We start from the raw sequence: 16273 nt of genomic DNA, 5'->3' as shown, positions 1-16273 counted from the left end.
CGCGTGCTTGACTTTCCTGAGACCTGTATGCTTCCCTAAAACTTAAACTGTGTCAGCTTCAGAACAGCCATGGATGGAGAAAGAGTGCTGGCTGCACAGCTTCTGTACAAACTAGACCTGGTAGGGCTTATGAGGTCCGAAATGGAGCATCTGAATCCGGGTGAGAAATCTGCATGAACACTGCCCACCATGTTCCACGGTGGGCAGCATCACTGACATTTATTCTCTCCACTATACTTTTAACTGCCTTATATGCATAATCTACTATGCCTAGTTTATGTGGGTTTTATATTATACATGAGTTTGGTTTATTCAGTTTCTCTCTCATCTTTCCAGCCTGGGAAGTTGGCTGTCCGTGCGTACAGCTTCTGTAGAAATAGAAGCCGTCACTTCCAGCACACACTGAGTTATTCACAGCTGTTTCTGGAAATGGGATTTTGCACAGAAAAGTTCCTCTATTTTTAAAGCCAAGGAAGCTGATGAGGGGTTGTTATGGGACTAGGTGTATTGTACAAGGTGTCTCCTTTACCAAATTATCTTTAAAAATGGGTTGTGCTGTGGTACAACATACCAGTGTAGCTTTACTGCCTTGGAGGACTTGTAGGTGTTCATGTAGATGGTAGTCCTCTGAGCTGATTTTAAATGGTTATGAAACTACAGCAGAAGCCTTCAAGCCAAGATAAACTCGCATTTTCTCAAAAAGAAGTCCTGTGCTCCTCTCTCCCATTTCAAGCACTGTGCTAGTGCTTGTTTCTCTCTCTTCCTCCTTTCCAGCTTCCCAAAGCTTGCGTAGCTGTGAAATTAATTGGGTTGGAGAACCATCTCAATTAAAATTAGCTGTGTTTATGTTCATGCAGCTGCATATCGGGGAAGGAAAGCAGTGTGAGGATAACAACTGGGGCTAGGAGAGCTGAGACAGTTCCTTCTGCCAGCTTGATGAGTGCCATGGGTTGCAATCAATCAGTTGAGCTTATTAGCTGAAGCAATATCCTATACAGTTGCAGCTTCAGATCACACTCAGATCAACGCTGATAAGAAATTGTGTCTCTGTTAAGTCTTAGCAATTGGCATCATAACCTGCAGTTAGGATTCACTAGTGTTCACAGGTTACATTTTCGGGGAGAAGCACGCATGCTGATACACCAGGCGTACAGTTTTAAGGAGGCAAAAAGCATTAGAGAAATCTCTCATCCCTGAAAGTTTCTGACTAATCCCTTCCTTCACCATGAAGAAATAGGCTCAAAAAATCAAGGGAAAAAAGTGAAGGCTATATTTTTTTTACCCCACAGAATGTAAAGATTAAATTGGTTTTGGAACATCGTTTAATGTGTGGCATTGTAAATCAATTTTGATACTGGAAAAATGTCTAATTTACTTTATGCCCAGAGATTTTTCTTCTTCCTCTTCCTCTTGGTCTTCTTATTTCTTTTCTTTTTTTTTTTTTTTTTTTTAAATTCTATTCTTTTTTCCACCTACCATTTTTTTCTTCCTGGTGGTAATACCCAGAATCTCTTCCCTGGTTTTCCATGCCACTGTCTTGCTATTTTTATTGTCTTCTGTTTCCATGTGTCACATTCCACCCCTATTTGCTGTTTGAATCCTGTTTTCTGCTCTTTCTGTCTCATGCATGTCCCAGTCACCCAAGCAGCAACCCCACCAACCAGACACAGGATCTGAGCAGCTTACAGAGTGAGGTCTAAAAGCAGCTGATATTTGAAATAAAAAGCCATACAACAGAAAGCCAGAGGCAATCCTTGAGCGACACATTGAAAAAAACTCTTTTTATGTATGTCAGAGCTGGGAGGATGCTGCTCACTGAGTTCAGACCCTCCTGTCTGTGCATCACGAGCAAATACATTTTGTGTCTGCCCTGTCTCCGTGAGCTGTGCTAAACCACAAGGGGCTTTTCTGTGAGTTTCACTGCTGCCTGCAGGGCTCTGACACGCAGGACTGCTCTCAGTTGTTTGGCACTGATGCTGCTCCCGTAACCACGTTTGTTAATTATATTTCAAGATTGCTACGTGAGTGAAAACGAGCAGGTTCCTGGGCCATGTACAAAGAGGTTTGGTGTGTTGATGGGTGCCGTCTGGGGCATTCAGGTGGGCTTGTGTGCTAGGTGGGAGCCTTGGCCCTGGTGGTCGCTTAGTCTGGAGGGAAGGGAAGGGGCATGGCAGTAACCTGGGGACCAGGGACAGGGCTCGGCAGCTAGCAGGGCACATGGCGTGTTGTGTCTGAAGACTAGGAGACTTAATTTAACGATGTGGCTGGCCAAAGTAGTGCATCAGGTTGCCACGTGAAGTCGTGGAAATGCTCACAAGTGGGCACAGCCCTGAGCTGCCTTCTCAGACTGGCTTTGAGCAGGTGTTTGGACTCGGTGGCCTCCGGAGGTCCCATCCAACCGAAATGACTCTGTGCGATGTTTGTACATCACAGCAGATGGGCTGGATAGCTTACATTTTTAGTGGTGTATTTCTAATCCAAAGGTTTTTTTAGTGTCGCATATGCAATTTAGTCTATTTATCTTTAGGAATTACATCATTGTTAGCATGATGCACACTAACAAGTTGAAAAGCATACAGGAGAATAAGGTTTGCCATACCATATGAAATCCTCTGGTCTGTCTGGGTGACAGCTAGCTAGCTATTGCTACTACCAGACCTTTAAAAGAAAAGAAAAAGAAAAAAATACTGTAGAGTCAGTACAGGATACTGTTACGCTATCTTTTCCCCAGTTCCCCTTCGTGCTCGCTTCGGCAGCACATATACTAAAATTGGAACGATACAGAGAAGATTAGCATGGCCCCTGCGCAAGGATGACACGCAAATTCGTGAAGCGTTCCATATTTTTCACCCTCAGTAAGTTTGCAGATGACACCAAGTTAGGTGCGAGTGTCGATCTGCTCGAGGGTAGGAAGGCTCTGCAGGAGGATCTGGATAGGCTGCACCGATGGGCTGGGGTCAACTGCATGAAGTTTAACAAGGCTAAGTGCCGGGTCCTGCACCTGGGGCGTAATAATCCCAAGCAGAGCTACAGGCTGGGAGATGAGTGGTTGGAGAGCTCCCAGGTGGAGAAGGACCTGGGAGTGATAGTGGACAGTCGGCTGAATATGAGCCAGCAGTGTGCTCAGGTGGCCAAGAAGGCCAACGGCATCCTGGCTTGTATCAGAAATAGTGTGACCAGCAGGGCTAGGGAGGTGATCGTCCCCCTGTACTCGGCTCTGGTGAGGCCGCACCTCGAGTACTGTGTTCAGTTTTGGGCCCCTCGCTACAAGAAGGACATCGAGGTGCTTGAGCGGGTCCAAAGAAGGGCGACGAAGCTGGTGAGGGGCCTGGAGAACAAGTCCTACGAGGAGCGGCTGAAGGAGCTGGGCTTGTTCAGCCTGGAGAAGAGGAGGCTCAGGGGCGACCTTATCGCTCTCTACAGATACCTTAAAGGAGGCTGTAGAGAGGTGGGGGTTGGCCTGTTCTCCCACGTGCCTGGTGACAGGACGAGGGGGAATGGGCTAAAGTTGCGCCAGGGGAGTTTTAGGTCAGATGTTAGGAAGAGCTTCTTTACTGAAAGGGTTGTGAGGCATTGGAACAGGCTGCCCAGGGAGGTGGTGGAGTCACCATCCCTGGAAGTCTTTAAAAGACGTTTAGATGTAGAGCTTAGGGATATGGTTTAGTGGGGACTGTTAGTGTTAGGTTAGAGGTTGGACTCGATGATCTTGAGGTCTCTTCCAACCTAGAAATTCTGTGATTCTGTGATTCTGTGATTCTGTTTTTCCAGAAGCAGTCTGCACATAGACCACAGAGGCTTGCTCGTAACTTTTTAATAAGGTAGTAGATTGCTATTGTTTGCTCTTGATCCTCTTTTAAGGAAAGTATTCTAATTCTTTTCAATCTCTCTTTTTTCTATGTTTCTTTGAGATAACTTTGATGTCAGCATTTGTACAGATTCGCCGTATAAGTAAATCTATAGTATAAGTATTACATAGCGTGTACGTGTGAATGTATATGTGCATTTCCTATTATTCCCCCATCCATTATTTTTGTTTTCTTAGATCATGTTTGTTTTAAACTGCAATTGCACTTTCAGTTTCATTGAACGGTTCATATGGGAGCTGTCTCTTTCCTTTTTTGATAACTGTGAATTTATAATCTTTAATGGTCTATAAAAAGCTTAAATTTTCACTCCAAGGAGCCTTCAGTACTGTCAGAAAGAATTAAGGGGTAGGAATGCATTACCCATTTGGAAATCATTTGTCTTGATAGTTGCTTTCTGAAGATATTGAAGATTAATATTAAATTTGATATAGTGAATGTGTGCATAGACTTCTATTTTCATAATACATTTCTGGACAATGACTTGCCTAAATGCATTTTCATGTGTTTAACGTAGACTTTTGTTCTATGTCCTTTGTACAGGCTAAATAAGCCAAATTCAGGAAAGAGGAAATATGAAATTCATACCAAAATGGAAATCCAAGTCTAATTGTTTACTAATGAAAATTATGTCATAAACCATAAAAATCCTGAAGTTGTTTGGGGTTTTAATTTGCTATAGTTACTACTTGGAATCCAGAGCCTCTCCTCCTCCCACACATATGCCTCGTTCCTTTCCAGATATGCTAATCGCTACAGGGGGTGGTAGGGAGGATCACAAGTGACAGTACCAGAAGTTTGCGCATCTATATGTGGGAATAAGGAACCGCAGACTTCCTTTAACAAAGTACCTCCGAACTTTGTATTCAGCGGTCTTGAACCTTCATCTCTCGAGTTTTGTCTTGGGATTTTCCTTGTCTCAGGTAGGACTTTGAGGACCAAAAATAAAATATACTACTTATTTAAAAAAGAGCAAAAATAATAAATCTAACCAAGTATGGGCTATGAATGGAAGGGCCACGAGGTAAGATATTTGAAGTGCCTTCTTTTAGGTGCCTAGGTCCATATTTTTTCCCCAGAGATGTATGCAAAGGTTCTTTGTCCTAATCCAAATCCTGAAATTATTAGGCAAAGAGTTTGTTAGACAGTGTTTAAAGGTTATTTACAATCAGCTGGCAAGAGTGGGCCAGAAAAGGAAGTAATTGTGCCACTTCCTTGGGTGAAAGGGCTTTTAGTTGAGGGAAGCGTGCTGACAGTCAGATGCTCTTCTTGATGTTGGATTGAAAATGCCTGCACAGCATTTGATTTTCCGAAAAGCTATTTTTACGTTAAATGCATTTCTTAACACTTGGAGTCATTCTACAGTTCTGAAAGTCTAATTTATTTAATTTTATGTCCATCAGATCCTGAATTGCATGTATGTCGCAAAGTACTTTTCAGCAAATGAGGTTTTAATTGTATTTCAGAGATAGCGGTCAAAGTAACAAATCTTGTCTTTACATCCATATAGGAACCTGATACGGATTAATTAAATTGAGAAGCTGATGTAAAATTACTTGGTCTTATTAACTGTGCTGTGCACTTGGATGCAAAATATATGCATTGCTCATCAAAGATAAATGACGGCGTGAAATTAAATAGAAATATTTTAAGAAGTAAAATCATACTTATGCTTTTTATTAGCAAATGAAACCAAACCCTCATTTTCTTACCTTTGTGGAAAAAGTTAACAAGTAGCACAGTGCATTTCTGCGCATCTTAATAGTGTCTGTCATATATGCATTCCTTCCACCTCAGCCTCTTCTTAGTCCCCAATTAAACTTCATTATATTTTTTTTTAATAAAAAAAAAAACACACTTTACTTCATTTTCCAAAAGTCTTCTTGTAACTGTATTTATAGTGATTTCATCAAACCTATGTTTTCATGCTGCTTTGCATGTGTGTGTGTGCGTGTAGGGGCTGTTGTCATGTTCACCTTGAGATACTCATTCTTCATGCAAAAGTGCATAAAGTTTTCCTGCCACTTCAACTCCCAGTCAAATTCTTAATTAGGAAGGAGCTGGCAATGAGTGGAAACAGTTGAATAAAAAGAAAAAAGCGCTCCTTTCATCCTGCAGAAGGGGATGCGACTGGCAAAACTCATACCTATTTGTGAATTTGTAGTTCCACATGCATCAGATGCCGATGCAACTTCACAATTATAGTAGAAGTACTACTTTTTAATGCAGTGTTTAAACCTTCTAAAAACAGATTTTAGTTATGTTAGATTCTAACAGGTTTTAATAATGTTAAATGCAGTATCAGTTCAGTTAGTTGAAAACAGTATTTTAAATAAATTTTAAATATAAACTTATTCCCCTTGGCTTTTTGCAGGTTTTTGGATGGAACAGGCATTTTGATATGACCTCAAGGATGCTGATGTAAAATCTAGGAAGAAATATCTAAGATGCAGACTTGTTTTATGAGGCAAATTATCCTGTTATGGAGTAGTGATAGAAACTTTTTACTTAACGATTGTCTTGTCTGTTGTAAATCTAGTATACCTACTGCTAAGTACCTTTGCTATGGGGCTGAGCAGTGCCTTCTGCTGCTGCTTTTGACGTTTATGGCTGGAAAGGAAATACCGGTGTTTCTGAAGGAGCTCCACGCTCTTCATCTTGTGCGGAGCATAAACACGGTGGAGTAATGACAGGTTTCAATGGAGTGGTTTGAATATTGTTGGTGAAGTAATTGCAGGTAGCTAGCCTGGTGGTAGAAGCTGATTACAAGATAAGAGGCTACCTGAGAGGCGTCACCATTTTTGTGAAGTAGCAATGCCGTGTTGATACTTGTTAACTGGCCGTTGTGGCTAAGGAGGAAAAAACCCGCCTGCTTGAAGACGGAGCATTTTTTCTTTCATTTGTATTTGTTGCTTAAATGAGAGCTCATTAGTCAAGTTTAACAGCTAGTAATTGCATTGACGGCTCTAAGTGTTACTGAATCAGCACTAGAACACTTAAAGTTATTTATACAGATTTACTGTGTTAGTAACTTTTGCGTGAATAATTATGCCATTTAAAACTTAGCCTATTAAGGGGTCTTCATTTATACCATCAATAGTGAGGGCTCTCCTTCCTTCTCCCTTTAGTGATCTTTTCAGCCGTTTTCTTCATTTATACTGGTATCTGCTTCATTTGTCATTGTTGAAGAGTAAAATTATCTAGTTTTAGGAAAGTGGCTTTTGTAACAGCTTGTGCATAAGTATTTTGGTGGCTAATGGTTTTCGAGGAGATGAGAATGTTTTAAAGTCACTAATCGCAAGGAGTTAATAGCTCTCTGCTCCTGGGAAGCTAATACTTTATTGATATTTTGTAAAGTTTTAAAAAAGTGATTTTATTGAAAAATATGAAACTGTGGTAGCTTTTTGTCATTCAGCTGCAAAGCAGAAATGCCTTCCAAATATTAACTATTTGAATGGCCCTTAATAGCCATAAAAAAGATCATCTCTGTAAGACTGAATCGATTGGTCTAGTGAATAGCTGTATGCATTTAAAAAAAACAAAACCAACATCAACAAAAAGCAAAACAACAACAACAAAAAGCAATCAACCTCTCAAAAACAGCATTAAGACACATATAAACAGCCGAGGAGGAATGCTGGTTGGTTTTTTTTTTTTTTTTTTTTTTTTTTTTTTTTTTTTCAGTATTGTATAAGGGTACAGGAAAAAGAAAAAGCTGGACTGATTTTTAAATGGTGTTCATGCTGATGTACCTGTGTGAAAATTGTCCTTGTTCCCATATACGTGCAAGAGTTTCTAGAAGGGAATTACAGTCGGTGTTAGCCAACGTCTGTGGATATTTGCTCACATCCCATAGTTTTCTCTATTAAGTGAATATTCAAGGAGCCATTGTGCTCTAGGTTGCTTAAACCAGTATCTCTGCTTTGCCACCTCGGACCTGAATTTCTGCGAAAGGTGGCACAACCCTCTAAGATACCGTGTGCCAGCATGTTCGGAGTCTAACCCTGCGTGTCTGGCTGTGGCCAGCTGTGGCTTCTGCTGTATTTGTGGTGCCTGAGGCAGTGCAGCTCTCTGTAGGGGTCTTGTGGGGTGAAAGGGAGAGTCAAATACAGATTTAAGGAAGCAAGGCGAGAAGGCTATTTAAAACTTGCTGCATAACCAGGTAAGCACCCTGTAGCTGAGACACTGCAGTGCTTTCTGCCCGGTGTTGAGACAGGGAGACTGACAGCTTTCCACGACGTGCTTCGACAGCCAGTTTTAATCCCAAAAGCGTGGGGCAGGGCAGAAGTCTTGTCAAGGCCTGGCAGTGCTGCTGGGAGCGTTCTCCGTGTGGCTGCTGCTATTAACCACAAGATGGTGCAGTAAAATGACTCGCAACCTGTGCGCATTCGTGCTTCTGAGTCACTAATGCAGGAATATTCAGCTGCCTGGAGAGGGGAAAAATCAAGAGGAAGTTTGTAAAGAAGTCTAGAGGCAATCATAGCCCGTTGTTTAGGAACTGCTCGGAGTGGTACTTAGTGCAGAGATGGTTTTCTTCTAGATTGCAAGTGTCAAGCTCTCTTCCTGTTGCTTTATGACCTTATTAATTTTTATTTTTTTTTAACAAATGAACTGTTTAACTGCATGTTTCACTTGTGAATTGCATTTTGTTTTCCTCCTTTGGCCTTCATTAGCTTTACTGCTAGAATAACGTTGGGATGTATTCCACTTTTTCCTTTTTCTCTTGCATTATTTGAACTATTTTTTTTTTCTTTTTGAGCAGAAGATACATTCTTTTCCTGTCTCTAAAAAGGTGTTAGCCAGGTTGTTGCCAGAGCAAAGCATCAGACACTTCAATGCTTCCTGTCCCTTAGACGCTGTTTTAACTCCTGTACAGATAGCCACAGAAAGCTGTATGTTCTGCCTTAATGCATTCTCCCTGTTGGACTCTGTGTCTGTCCTGGACCTTCTCAGTGGAGATGGGAAGTTCAGAGAGAGCTGTCAGCACCTGCATGTTTTCAGAGGCCACAAGAACCTTGGATGACTCAGTTGTTTGGGGAAAATACTTTTCTTCTGAAGCTTTAGCTAGCTGCTGTCTGCAAAACTGACAGTGACTGTGTCAGTAAAAGGTTCTTGATTTTGATCAGCGATTCACCCTTCTTGTCCCCTCTCTGCAGGCCTCATTCCAGCACTGCAGTGGCACCATCCCTGCCTCAGGGCCGGGCGAGGTCCTGTGTCTGCCTGAATGTGTAACCAATGCTGGGCTGGGAAGTGAAAATGTTTATCCTCAGCAGAGCAGTTTGAAGCCTCCTCTTGCAGTGGTTTGTAGTGTTGAGACAGTCTCCATGTTCAGCTTCTACATCGGAATGCTTCCTTCAGTCCCTGTCTGCAGGTGCCTCTAGCTGAGTGGCGTGGTTGGTGGCGGTAATTAATTCCCCGCATCACCGCGGGCTGAACCTACCACGGAGTGATTCCTTCTTGCAGGAAGCAACCCTGTAACCAGTACCAGGCCCTCGAAGAAAAGTACCAAGAAATACTCTTGATGCATAGAAAACATCAGTTACCTGAAAGTACTCTTTCTTCACAGCTTGGATAAAACTTGACTTTTCCTAAAATTAGTAAGGGCCGATTGTTTTTGCTGAGATTCCAGAGGCAGAGGCATCTTTATAATCAAACTCTTGGGAATCCTTGCATTTGTCACTACTGTAGCAGCAGCATAGCTAACCTCACCTGCTGTTACCTGTGGTGTTTTGGCGCTGTTGAACGACTGAGAAATCTGTGCTCTGGAAGCTTTCTCTCTTGTATTTCTCTGCAGCTCCCTACCTGATGGCAAGAGTGAGCATGGACAGTTCTCCAAAGAGTGGATACAAGTGTCCTGCGCACCTTATGTCATTCACTTTATGACTGCTTATGTTCTTGCATGGGAGCCAGTCTCTTTGCCTCTTATGCTGGTGCCTAAGGACCTGAAAGCATCCAAACCTATCTGACTACCCACTGACATCTGTCCACACTGGAGCATCGGTTGTGAGGGAGGAGAGATTTTTGGCTCCTAATGGTCCTCCCCCATCCAGCCAGATTTTATGGTGATCTTAGATACCCTGCCTTTTTGATAAAACTGCAGAAAATGAAAACTCCATTTCATTTTGAAGTATTAAAAAAATCCTGCAAAACGGTATGAGCAATTTCATAGGCTTCTAGTGCTTGTCTGGCATTGGTATTTGTGCTATAAATGCAAAATGACATGTCAGAAAGGATTTTCTAACGAGTGAGAGAAAGAGAATATGCAGCACTATGGTCCTTTTCATTTATTTGACTTGTTCCTGTTGTTGAAATCCTGACAGAGGTTTTCAAACCTAAGCAGAGTTGTCAGATACTACTATCTGCTAGAAAGAGGCTTCATAGTTGAAGGATACGTTTATTTCTGCAGCAACTGCCTGAATGTGTATTCTGGCTGTTTGCACGCTGTATTCCTGCAAAGACTTGTTATCAATGCAACCTACAGCCTTTCTGTCTTGTGACTCCAAGATAAATGTAACAGGACGTATGTTTTTCCTCATGCCCCAGATCATTATTGCTATGGATTTTTTTTATTTTTTATTTTTTTTGGCTAAATATTCTTAGAATACACAGTTATGGAAAAACTGAGCAAATTAAGTATGTCCTTACATGTCTGCCTAAAAGTGACATTGTCGTGCTATTCTCGCAGTTATTTTGTGGTTATACATCTTTTTTAGAATTGTTAAGACTGGGAATACTACTAATTGTGTTGTTTCATAAGGAAGATAGCTTTGTAATTTGTCCTGTTTTCTAGAATGATGTCTGAATGTTGGATTGTGTTGTGACCAAAGAAGAGTATTTTACTGTCACTTTCAGCTTAATTTATTGCTATTTCCCCCTGGCTCTGCTCCTTCCGTGGCTGTTGTCACTGTGGTATGGAGGTATGAATTTTTGTCCTGTGTGCAATTTTTTTCTTATGCATTGAGTTATCTGAAATCTGACAGAAGCGTGGCTGCCCAAAGTCAGGCTCTTCTGTTGTTATGCCCATGTACCGTTTCCAGACTGGCTCAGTTGATGTGTCAGCCTGAAAGATGATGGTACAGCCATGGGGACTGATCCCCGCCTCGTGGCCTGCAATATGAAAGCGCTGCTCTAATATCAAGATAGTCTCTGTGGGGTAAGCACCTAGAGGAGAATACCCTGTTCTTTGACAGGGAAATATCAAGAACAGAATCTTTCACACTCCAGAGGGAACTTTTCTGTGGCTCGGAAGAAAATACAATAAACCATTTCTCTCAGGCTTCTTGCAAGGGACCCTCCCTGAGGAGACACGTAAGTGGATACAAGAAACATCAGAAATTATTTTCAGCATGTGCTTGTTTTTAGCACACCGAACTCAGTCAAAGAAAGGAAGGCAGTTTCTAAAGGTCCAGGTTTTGGGTAGCCATGGCATGGTTCTGTGAAACTTGTTGCAGAGAGCTGTGTTTTAGCAGTAAGTACAGCTGCAAGCCTGGATAAATTGATAAGTGCAATAAATTAGGTTGGGGCTACAGAGGACTTGGTAGAAAGGGAGGAACATATCACAGCACTTTGTCTTCGGACAGATGACTAGTGTTGTTTTACCTGCTACCACTGCTAAATGTAAAACAAATCTGTATTTGCCAACCGTATGCCCCGCATCAAAGCCTTTTCCACATATAAAGAAAGCACTGCATAAAAGTGTATAATGTCTTTTAGCCTTAACAAGACATCTTGTAATTAGATTTATGTAAATGTATGATGTCTTTTAGCCTTAACAGGACATCCTGTAATTAGATTTATGTAAAAGAGAAGAAACACAGGTTTTGTCTTTTGCTGTTTGAGCAAGGTTTTCTAAACAAATGTGTCTCTCTGCCCTAAGTACCGTGCTGCTGCTAGACTAATTAATCATTTCCATGCTGGATAGGGTTCATCAGGGAATGACCTACAGCTTTGAAACTTCCTGGAGCTACTACTTGTGTATGTTGGTGAATAATTAAAACTTAAAATCAGCATTTTCCTTCAGTTGCTGAGTTGTGTGGCTTTGATCAAACCAGTGAATGCAAACTGAGTGACTTGCAATGTTAATAATGTACTACTGCTACTTTATTGCAACATCTGTACTTGTCTGACTATAACTAGAGAGGTGCCAACACATTAACTCAATACACTTTATACCTGAAATATCAGCTTAATTAGGATCATTTATCAAAATGACACTTGTTTCATAAGGCCAAATCAAATTGATTACTGTTGTTCCTGCTGCACTTGTGCAAGCGTTAAAAGCAAAGCTTTCAGAAACAAAGGTGTATAAATATATATCTTGTATTGCATAAAAACGTACTGTTGGAGAAAGCTCGGATGTTTAAAGGTATCAATATCTATAAAAGAAAATATAAACATTTAAGTGATTAAATAGTCCCTATCATCATCACATCTGACTAGTTGCAGCCTTGGATATATTTGCAGTCATATAGTGGGAAGTAAAAGTTGTTGCTGTTCCACAGATGGGAACCTGAGAATCAGAGACCTAGGTTCAGATTTCCAGGTGTATTTGGTTGCCTCAACGGCTTTTGATGGCACTAGGAGCCAAGTATCTATTTATCTTCCGAGGTTCTGGATTCAAGTAACCTGAAGATCAACTGAAGTCAAAGTATGTCATGTTTTGGGAAAGTAGTACTGAGAACAACAAAACCATTTACAATACAAACAGGTAAAATATTTTATTTTACAATGAAGGGTACTTTTATAGAGGATGAATGAAGGCTGTGCTAGCCAAATTTCTTTAAATTGAAATCTGTTTGGATCCTCTTCTAAACGCACTAATGCCGTGTGCTGTGTGCTCAAATCACATTGAATACATTTGAATAATGTTATCTGAACATCACCTGTGACATGACTTTCATATCTTGAGGCTGGTATGTTTAAGGTTGTAAAGTCAGAGTGATCCCATCAGCCCTCCAATTCCCTTGGTAAGTCAGAATCTGAACTTTCAAAAGTGAGTAGGATCAGCTGGGGTAGTAATCTATGTGGTTAAGTAAATCAAATAGAAACCCAGCTAACAGAAGAAGCAGAGCATAGCCATTCTGAAGAAGTTAATGCTTCCTCTTTAAAGATGAGGAGCTCAGTGATGGGGAGGATTCAGTTTCAGAGGTGGGATTTGAGTGTCCTGACTCAAAATTTGAGGCCTGTATGAAAAGAAACGTTACATGTCATCCATGTCAGCTCTGGTAAGCTCTTGAAATGAGATGTTTACAAAGTAAGCATAGGAAGAATGGCTTAGAGGAGAGGAAAGGAATGAAAGTCAGGCCCAAAACTGTTTTGCAAACTGTATCCAGCACAGTTTTCAGCGCTCTACTTTTGCAAGGAATTACTGTAATAGAAAGCAGTCTTGATGCTTGTCTGCCTGACAGCAGATTTTAGTATTTTGGTGCTATGGACGTTTGTGACATAGTAGTGAGCTTCTGCTGGGAAGCTGAGGGCACAGTTTTAGAATTTCAATGGAGCTTGGCAGTTTGGAGAAGTGGTCTATGTGACTTCCACTATGTGACTTCCAAAGCAGAAGTGAAGAGTAGGGATGTCTTCTCAACGGTTAGGATAAACTAAACAAGAAGCAGTGTAGAGAGTATAAAGGGGAAGAACTCCATTTATCTGCAGTAGACCTGCAAAGAAGTAACAGCAGTAAATTGCAGGAAAACTTTTTTTTTTTTTTCCTTTTTTTTTTCCTTTTTTTTTTTCTTTTAATGATTAGGAGACACTTAGCAGCATTACAAGTGAATCATTAGGATGTTTTGCCTGGAGATTTCAATTTCCAGTCTCTGAGGTCCTTAAGAACAAAATAGAAAACACATTTGTTAGGATTGAGAATTTATTGTCCCTTGTAAATCTATTTATAGAATGGAAGCATAGAATGGTCTCAGCTGGGAGGCACCTTAAAGACCACCCAGTTCCAGCCCCCTGCCACGGGCAGGGACACCTCCCACCAGACCAGGCTGCCCAAAGCCCCATCCAGCCTGGCCTTGAGCACCTCCAGGGATGGGGCATCCACAGCTTCTCTGGGAAGCCTGTGCCAATACCTCACCACCCTCAGAGTAAAGAATTACTTACGAATATCTAATCTGAATCTACCCTTTATCTGATCTTTGAATTTTATTTGACCTTCCTGACCTAAAGTACTACTTTTTGGGGCCTATGTACAGTCTATTTGGAATAAGTGCTAAACAATGCATAAACAATATCCTATTGACTGCAAGCAAATGAAGCAAGTGTGAACTTTATTTTGGAGACTTTAACTGAGTGTTCACATAGTTCTGGAGACTCATTTATTTTATTTCATTGGAAACTAAAATGTAGAGATTGAATATGCATTAGATTTACAGGTTGGTTTTGTACCTTCACCACAGGTAAATGAACTTTTCAATATAGAAAAAAGTTTTCTCTGGAAATAATGAAAAATGCACTTTGGTGCTTAGTCTTTGTTTTACCTTGGTGACATTGCAATTTGCCAGATTTATTTTTCATACTAAAAGAAGAGAAAATTGTTGCTACATTGGTTTTCCAACTGAAATTGAAAATATGCTTTGTTCTGGCCTATTTATTTTTAATTCTTTCTCTTCAGTTCTTGTTGCCTCTAGCAAAACACCACTTCACCCTAGCAAACTATTAAAAGAAACAATATCCATACTGTGTGTTCGGCCCATTCCATCAATGCATGAACCTGCCAGAAAAATGTCAGAAGAGATTTCTGTTGCTCTCACATCACTCTGGTGAATTACCCTGGTGACAATTTTTTCACACTGATATCTTGTTTACCTACTTTTTTTTGCTTTATTTTGGAGGAACTTATCCCTTTGTTTGTTGCATTGCTTTTCACACGTCCAGTGGCTGAAGTGTCCCCAGTATTGCTGTGTAACTGTAGACACACTGAGGTGTTAATTAAATGCGAGAATTAGGACTCTGACTCCTATTTCTTGTGGAACAAGGGGTAGCATTTTGAAGAGATACCCAGACTGACTACCTGCAGCTGCCCTGGTATGAAACTCTTCATCAGCTGTGAGAGTGCTGGAAAAGGCTGAGGATGGTACACATCCACTTCACTTCGTGGTGGTCCTCCAGAATGCAAATGCATGGCATCAAAGGTTTAAAATAATATGCCTGCTTAAACAGAGTGGCTGAAACATGGGGAATATGCTCTCTATTTTTATGATTTGTGTTCTTATCTAATCTGCTATCGTATTGTGGGACTAGAATTGGAGTACCTGAAATAGCTTGTGAGATTCTTACAGAGCTTTTTGCTTAATGGATAAACAGGATAAAATCTGCAAATAAGGACTAAGATTTAGACATGTCATTTCATAGTATTAACCCCCTGCTTATCCAAAACCCATAAAATTTGCCAAAACAGTATCAATGTGCAGTTCACCCCATATACCAGCCCTCTTCTGGTTATTTTATTTCCAGATCCTGAAGAATGCATGTGAGGTGACTTTTCAATGGAAAGGATTCATGCAGGGGGGTTGAGGAATGACTTTTTTTTCTCTTAGTTCTGATGCTGTGAGGGGAATATGAACTGATAAAAAATGTATGGTCCCGAGTGTTCTCTTGCAATGAGATAAAAGGTTGAAGCAGTGCTAAGGAAGGATTCTTTACCCCCTCAGATTTAAAGATCATGGCTTTGGATGACTTTTTTTGGAGGGGTAATACCCAGATGTTGCTTGAAGGAGCATGTTATACTTAGTTGTGTTGGTATATTGTTTTGATAAGAGTGAATGGAACAGCTTTTGATGCTTTGTTTATCAACAGTTAAACACAGAAGACATTTTTTAGGTTTCCAGAAACATATCTAGCAAGGGCACTTTTGGAGGATGGTCTGTAAGATTACCTGATACATTACCTAGCAGTGTGTCATGCTTCATTATGACGAATAGCTTCCAGATCAGCCTTGCCCATTTGCTCAGCCTTTTTTTCATCCTAAGAATCATGTAGAGTCTTTTGTAGAGTCTTTAAAAACAGAAAAGGAATTATTCATATTAATATGCGTAGCGTAGGGGTAGTGTTAATTTTTAGTGTTAATTTCTCATTGTGTACGTAGGTAGTTTGTCAGCACAATTCCTTTCTTGCTAAAAAAAATTTACCAGAAGCCCATCTGGGGAAAAAAAGGCAGCTGCTTGCTTTACTGGTTTATCATAAAAAGAACTTTTGCCTTTCACTTTCAGATACCAAGTGCTTTGTGTTGTTTGCAGTCGACAGTCTGCATAGTTAGAAGAGATTTTACAAAACAGCAGTGAAAACAGCGGGTTTACCCTGAGCAATCCCAAGAAAGTTGGGGTCACTGATTGGCAGATAATTGATGTTGTTGAAATGTTTCTATGGAGCAAGATGTGTTAGCATAAGCCCTCTTCAGAGAGAGACTGATC

At 40.7% G+C, this 16273-nt stretch overlaps 1 protein-coding gene and 1 non-coding gene across 2 annotated transcripts in view; both read left to right on the top strand.

Annotated features, from left to right (window-relative positions):
* Positions 1-16273, top strand: part of HS6ST3 (heparan sulfate 6-O-sulfotransferase 3) — a 304705-nt gene that overhangs the window by 37056 nt on the left and 251376 nt on the right. The gene's annotated exons all lie outside the window — the stretch shown is intronic.
* LOC118160984 lies at positions 2741-2847 on the top strand. Its single transcript, XR_004747798.1, has one exon. It is a non-coding gene; the product is annotated as a U6 spliceosomal RNA (small nuclear RNA).

Source organism: Oxyura jamaicensis, chromosome 1 (assembly GCF_011077185.1).
Source record: "Oxyura jamaicensis isolate SHBP4307 breed ruddy duck chromosome 1, BPBGC_Ojam_1.0, whole genome shotgun sequence".
Taxonomy (NCBI): Eukaryota; Metazoa; Chordata; class Aves; order Anseriformes; family Anatidae; genus Oxyura; species Oxyura jamaicensis.
This window is presented reverse-complemented; position numbering and strand designations above follow the sequence as displayed.